The 7602-nt window shown below is 43.7% G+C and overlaps 1 pseudogene; it reads left to right on the top strand.

Annotated features, from left to right (window-relative positions):
- Positions 1 to 3316: 3316 nt before the first annotated feature.
- On the top strand, positions 3317 to 6041 carry LOC136534181 (wall-associated receptor kinase 3-like; annotated as a pseudogene).
- The last annotated feature ends 1561 nt before the right edge of the window (positions 6042 to 7602 follow it).

Here is a 7602-nt window from a genome sequence, read left to right as displayed (position 1 = left end):
GACTACAGCCATCCAAGGAACCATTGGCTACTTAGACCCTATGTATTATTATACATTTCCGCCTAACAGATAAGAGTGATGTTTTTAGTTTTGGTGTTCTTCTTATAGAATTACTTACTAGAAAGAGACCTACTGTGCAGACTAGTGATGGTGGCAGCCTTGTTTCACAATTGCGTCACTAGTCGCTGAAGGTGACATATTTGGCATAATAGATCCTCAAATCATGGAAGAGGCCGAGGGTGAAAAGGTCGAAGAAGTTGCCAAGCTAGCAGCAATGTGTACAAAATTGAATAGAGAAGATCGGCCTACAATGAGGGAAGTTGACATGACACTAGAAAACTTGAGAATCACCAAGAAGCATACGCGTCATAATGTAGCAACAGAGAGATACGAAACAGATCAAATTGTTGCCCCTTATATTTCAATTGAAGGACTCAGTATGGAAGCAAGTAGACAATATACTATGGAAGAAGAAATGTTGTTGTCAGGCACCTATCCGCGATGAGTTCATGTTCTAGCCTAACATTATTGTTCTCTTTTGGATATTATTATGGAACATGTAGCTCCTATAGTTCTTAGATCTTCAATCCTAATAAAAATCGTTGTGAGCTTTGTGTACTTGTTCTTTGATGTTTGTTGGTTAAGTGCAATTTATTTCTTCAATTATGATAGAATCACAACCAGGGGCATCCGGCAGGCGAAAAAGTGCTGCCTTGCCACTCTACCCTATTCTCTATGATCACAACAAATCTTTACGAGGAACATTTCAGAACTAATGCCTAGAAACTTGTATCAGTTCCCAAGTCCTGTTCATATATGAATCATGTACTTCAGGCTGGATGTTCCAAATGTAGGCATCGTCGACCACAATCTTTGGATGGGAAAGAAACGCACAGAGTGCCCAGACGACGTGCGACCGACCCATCTTCCTCATATTTTTAAAACAAACTAGAAAGGGGGGTGAAAACAAGAAGCAACCTTGGTTGCTTCAAGATCATCTGGCGACCCAAACCCAGTACCTAAATGGAGAAACAAGAAATGAAAATGGAGGAAGACCAGCAGGGCTTCACTGTTTGAGAGGCCTCTCTAAGAATGGCTGCAATTTACACCATTCCCTTCTTCCATCCCTCTCGATCGAAAAACTATGCACATTAAGGTCTTGCATAGGCGCTAGGAACGAGAGGAACAGGATATGACGCACTGCCTGGCCCACTAATCAGCTTCCTAGCGCGCTTTCGCCTACATGAAGGCAAGGAATTAGTTACTCTAACCTGTCGAACTCCACACGTTAGGTAGTGAACTATGAGAAACACCTAGTTTATGGGGACCACACCATTCTGAAAATCGAACTTCACACTAGAGTTGCCCTTAGGCCCAGTTTGGCAGGGCTCTGATTCTGGCTTCTTGCGGCCCTTGCAAGGAGCCCTGCCAAATTAAACGAGCATCTAAAAAATAGCTCCTTGCAAGGAGCCATCGGAGGAGCCGGAGCAAATAAAAAGTTGGCTTCTTTTGGTTCCTGCTCAAAAGCCTAATACAAATTATTACAAAACTGTCACTAGACCATTTTTGCTAAATGTTTTCCAAAACGGCACTAACCCCACCAGAGAAGCTGCTCCGATCCACATGAGAAGCCAAAGCTGAAGCCCTTTTACAAAGAGCCGGAGCCCTACCAAACGGGTTTTTGCAAGGGATGAATTCCTCTTGATCTTAGACCACACCATTGTACAAGTACGGGGAGCCAAGTATTAATATACATGAGTTGGAGACCTAGATAACACCGTCGTACAAGTTTATGGACTCAAATATGAAAATTCAGAAGTTTGAGAACTACATGAACAACTTTTGCTTTTGTTCTCTTGTCAATGTTCGAGAACTACTCAGCACTTATATATTCCATGCATGCATGGATTGTATTTTCATTCACAAGAAATTTTGTAAGTTAATTCATTATGTCTGTACATTATTATTGTCTAAAAAAATTCTGTTTGTTGAATGCAGTTGATACTAGATTTCTTTCCAAGGGACTAAGTGGATCACGAATTAGGCTCAGATTTTTTTTTACACACGTGACTGTGTGATGGACACACATCTCCGAAGACCTAACTTGTGGGAAGTTTCATGTGCCTATGAGAAAAGCTACCTAACGCGGTGGAGGCACACTCGTTCCTGCTACAGTGGGCCACAAGGTGAACTTATAAATCCTGTCATTATTAATTAAATAAAAAGTTAATCGAACAGCTGTACTAATTAAGCATGTCGTGCAACAACCACGAGGAGGAATCCTGCGGGCTGCTATATATCTGGTGGCCGCATGGGTGATGATGCCCAATCTGAACGTAACTTTGCAGGTATCTTATTCAGGGGATTAGCTTTATTGTTACTTGTCGGGAGCTGCTGTAAACTACTGTTTGATGCAAAATCTGCAGATCTAGGCACGTGATTCATGAATCTGGATCCATTTCCTCGTTGTTTCCTACTTCCGGTTATTGGTAGCACTATTATGCAAGGTGACTACCTAGGCTGATATATAGGAGCACTGTACTGCTTCACTCGGAGAACCAGTGTAGTGTTAGAAGAACAGAACAACAAATGTTTACAATCTTGGAGAAGAGCGCGGCAATGAGCAGAGAGTGGCGCTATTCGTGGCGGCTGCCGTGGTTTGCATCGCTGCTGCTGCCACGGCCAGCTGCGGTGGTGGCGGTGACCGATGTAGCGTCGCCGGGCTGCAACCAACCACTGCGGGAACATCAGCATCCCGTACCCGTTCGGCGTGGAGCCCGGGGTGCTACCTCCCCGGCTTCAACGTCACCTGCAAGGAACGACAGCTCGGTAGGGCACCATGGCTCGCCCAAGCTGTTCCTGGGCGACGGCACGGTGGAGGTTGCTGGAGATCTCCATCGCCCAACGCCACGGTGCGCATCATGCCAGCCTCGCCTACTTCCCGGGCACGGGGTAAGAATAATTTCCTCGGCCCTAAACCCATAACAACAAATGCTACATGGAGCGGCGCTCTCGGGAAGGGTGGAGTGTACACCCTGGGTTGGAGAGACGCAACAGGCTGTTTTGCGATCGGGGGTGCAACGTCCAGGTCCTCCTCCTCGAGGGGGGTGATGGGGATCCCATAATAAACCTTGAGCACCTGCGCCACCTTCTGCGACTGGGACGAGCAGGAGCAAGCTGGTCATTTCCTGGTATCTCATAGACTGCTCGGCATCTTCTGCTGCCAGGCCAATATCTTGGTGGAGCGCAGCTCCTACGGCTTCAAGGTTCTGTCGACGAAACGGGGTGCAAGGCCCCACGTCGGGAAGCTCATGGTATGGATAGTGGATTCGGATCTAGATTTTATATGAAAGCTGCATCTTCCGAGGGCAGCCTTCCCGCGGTGCTGGACTGGAGGATCAACCACACGACATGCCACGGCAATGGGTCCTCGGCGGCATGCCGCAGCAGCCACAGCTTTTGCGAGTAATATGCATTATAGACTAGATGAAGGGCACATCTGCAGCTGCACCTCGGGCTACCAAGGCAACCCTTTACCTTCCCAATGGATGTAAAGGTAAATATTATAACATGCTATATGGCATGCATGCTCATTAGTACCATTTCTTCCAATCTTAGTTAATTGAATTATCGAGTTAATTTATATCAATGTGCATGTGTTCTCGCTCTTGCATATGGTTCAGATACCAATGAGTGCGACGATCCAAACACGTACCAATGTTATGGGCGTCTGCAACAATACTGAAGGAGGATATCATTGCGAGTGCCCTACAGGCTTCGTGGGCCAATGCTTCTCTACCAAGTGGATGCAAAGGTACCATATTGCAAATGTTCTATGTTTAAACCATCAATTTAAAAGTGTATGTAGTTTCACAACATGTGAACTATGGGTCTATTTGGCGTGTCTTTGGCACCGGGAGTGGACAAAGCCGCACCAAATGAGATCGCGCGGAAGAGCTCTTCTGCCCTCTCGCTGTGCGGAGCCGAGGCCGTTTTAGTGCTTGGAGTCCGAGCACCAAAAATTGGCTCTGCCAATAGAGCTCCAGCTTTGGCAGAGGAGCACCTCGTACGGGGCGGCACCAAAACGTGGACTATACTTATGGAAGTATTTCTCATAATGAAATCTAAGAAATAATATGTTGTTAATATATATAACATGACATAAATACGGAGGGAATAAGGGTTTGAAACCACTCGCCAATGTGCCTCACGATTCTCTGGTTAATTGCTAGGACCATACAGAACACGTGCTAGCCAACCATATGTTAGATATTCTGAAGGAAACAGCTACTAGAAAGTTAAGCCCAAGAATTAATGATATTCGATTCTCACATGGCTATACTATACCTTAAGATCTAGTTCTTATCTATCTAGGTTGCTTTTTGATTCATTTTCTTTGCAAACATTTTCATAAATTTTACTACCCATCTCTAATTTATATGGTTCGGTTCTCCAATAATATGCAACATGTTCATATTTTCACCATCTGTATCTTTTCAGACATCGACGAGTGTGCTCATCCGGAGCTCCACACATGTTACGGGGTTTGCATAAATATGCCTGGAACTTTCCATTGCCGATGTAAGCAAGGAACCTACGGAGACCCCTTCACAAAAGGAGGTTGCAGCTCACTCTCAGGTGACATGCTGCTTATGTTAACATCTGTAGTAACTTGATTTTTAATTTGTATCTCTATACCCAAAACATATATACCTGATTAGTATAAGGTGCTTATTAATCACATATTTCTATTTTTAGAAAAGGAATCACATATTTCTATAGGCTGCAGTAGTTCGAAAAAATCACTAACAAATTGTTCCTCTCTACTCAAACCATACATTTCAGGGTTGAAAATCGGGCTAGCGGTCGGAAGTGGCACAGCTTTTTTCCTTTTGGCAATTGGTGCGCCATTCGTGATGCGTAAAATCAAGCAGCATAAGGTTAAAAAGACAAAACAAAGATTTTTCAAGCAAAATCATGGGCTTCTACTCCAACAATTGGTATCACAGAAGTCAGATATTGGTGAAAGAATGATCATTACCTTGGGAGAGCTAGAGAAGGCTACAAACAATTTGATCCATCTCATGAAGTTGGTGGTGGAGGGCATGGTATAGTCTATAAGGGACTACTAGACCTGCAAGTTGTGGCCATTAAGAAATCAAAGATCATAGTACAAAAAGAAATTGATGATTTCATAAATGAGGTTTGCAATTCTTTCCCAAATCAACCACAGGAATATTGTCAAACTCCTTGGGTGTTGCTTAGAGACAGAAGTTCCACTGTTGGTTTATGAGTTTATATCAAATGGCACGCTTGCTCATCATCTTCATGTTGAAGGAAACATATCACTCCCGTGGGATGATCGGATGAGGATTGCCCTCGAAAACTTCCAAAGCTCTAGCATATCTACATTCAGCTGCTTCACACCAGTACTTCAATAGAACATCAAGTCATCTAATATACTTCTTGAGGACAATTTAACAGCAAGGTATCAGATTTTGGGGCTTCACGGCACATCTCAATTGATCAAACTGGAGTGACTACGGCCATTCAAGGAACCATTGGTACTTAGACCCAATGTATTATTATACATCCCGCCTAACAGATAAGAGTGATGTTTTCAGTTTTGGTGTTCTTCTTATAGAATTACTTACTAGAAAGAGACCAACTGTGCGGACTAGTGATGGTGACAGCCTTGTTCACATTTTGCATCACTAGTCACTGAGGGTGACCTAGTTGGCATAATAGATCCTCAAATCATGGAAGAGCAGAGGTTGAAAAGGTTGAAGAAGGTTGCCAAGCTAGCAGCAATGTGTACAAAATTGAATGGAGAAGATCGGCCTACAATGAGGGAAGTTGAGATGACACTAGAAAACTTGAGAACCACAAAGAAGCATACTCGTCATAATATAGCAACAAAGAGATATGAAAAGGATCAAACTGCTGCTCCTTATATTTCATTTGAAGGACTTACTATGGAAGCAAGTAGACAATACACTATGGAAGAAGAAATGTTGTTGTCAGGCACCTATCCACGATGAGTTCATGTTCTAGCCTAACATTATTGTTCTCTTTTGGATATTATTATGGAACATGTAGCCAGTGGCGGAGCTCTCGGTAGGGCTAGGTGTGGCAGCCGCCCTACCTCAAATCTGCCATGCTCTTCATTATCCGGGCTGGTTCACATGTCATCTCTCAATGGCTATGCAATTAATCAAGGCAGGGAGCTCAGATGATTCTACTGTGCCACACCTTGCTTTCCACTTGTCCTCCGCCACTGCATGTAGCTGCTATAGTTCTTAGTTCTTCAATCCTAATAAAAATCGTTGTGAGCTTTGTGTACTTGTTCTTTGATGTTTGTTGGTTAACTGCAATTTATTTCTTCAATTATGATAGATTCACACAACCAGGGGCAGTCCGGCAGAGCAAAAAAGTGTTGCCTTGCCACTCTACCCTATTCTCTATGATCACAACAAATCGTTGTGAGGAAACATTTCGGAACTGATGCCAAGAAACTTGTATCAGTTCCCAAGTCCAGTTCATATATGAATCATGTACTTCAGGCTGGATGTTCCAAATGTAGGCATCGTCGACCACAATATATGGATGGGAAAGAAATGCGCATATTGCCGCAGACGATGAGCCACCAACCCACCTTCCCCACATTTTTAAACAAACTAGAAAGGGGGGATAAAACAAGAAGCAACCTTGGTTGCTTCAAGATCATCTAGCGACCCAAACCTAGTAGTTAAATGGAGAAACAGAAAATGAAAATGGAGGAAGACCAGCAGGGCTTTACTATTGAGAGGCATCTCTAAGAATGGCTGCAATTTACACAATTCCCTTCTTCCACCCCTCTCAGAAAAAACTGTGCACATTAAGGTCTTGCATAGGCCCTAGGAACGAGAGGAAACATGATATGAACGTCACTTGCCTGGCCCGCTAATCAGCTTCCTAGCGCGCTTTCTGCCTACATGAAGGCAAGGAATTAGTTACTCTAACCTGTCGAACTCCACACGTTAGGTAGTGAACAATGATAAACACCTAGTTTATGGGGCCCACACCATTCTGAAAATCGAACTTCACACTAGAGCCGCCTTTAGCCCCCGTTTGGTAGGGCTCCGACTTGGCTTCTTGCGACTCCTTGCAAGGAGCCCTGCCAAATTAAACGAGCATCTAAAAAAACAGCTCCTTAAAAGGAGCCATCGGAGGAGCCGGAGCAAAAAAAAAAAAAAAAAGTGGCTTCTTTTGGCTCCTCACAATATAATATAAATTATTATAAAAATGCCAACTAGACCCTTTTTGCCAAACGTTTTCTAAAATGGCTCTAACCCCACCAGAGAAGCTGTTTCCGATCCATATGAAGAGCCAAAGCTGAAGCCCTTTCAGAAAGAGCCCGAGCCCTACCAAACAGGTTTTGCAAGGGATGAATTCCTCTTGATCTTAGACCACAACCGTTGTACAAGTACCAGGGAGTCAAGTATTAATATACATGAGTTGGAGACCCGGATAACACCGCCGTACAAGTTTATGGACTCAAATATGAAAATTCAGAAGTTTGAGACCTACATGAACAACTGTTGCTTTTGTTCTTTCGTAAAT

The sequence above is a fragment of the Miscanthus floridulus genome, unplaced genomic scaffold (genome assembly GCF_019320115.1).
Source record: "Miscanthus floridulus cultivar M001 unplaced genomic scaffold, ASM1932011v1 os_1608, whole genome shotgun sequence".
NCBI classification, from domain to species: domain Eukaryota; kingdom Viridiplantae; phylum Streptophyta; class Magnoliopsida; order Poales; family Poaceae; genus Miscanthus; species Miscanthus floridulus.
Note: the sequence above shows the minus strand (reverse complement) of the source record. Positions and strands in the feature narration are given on the sequence as shown.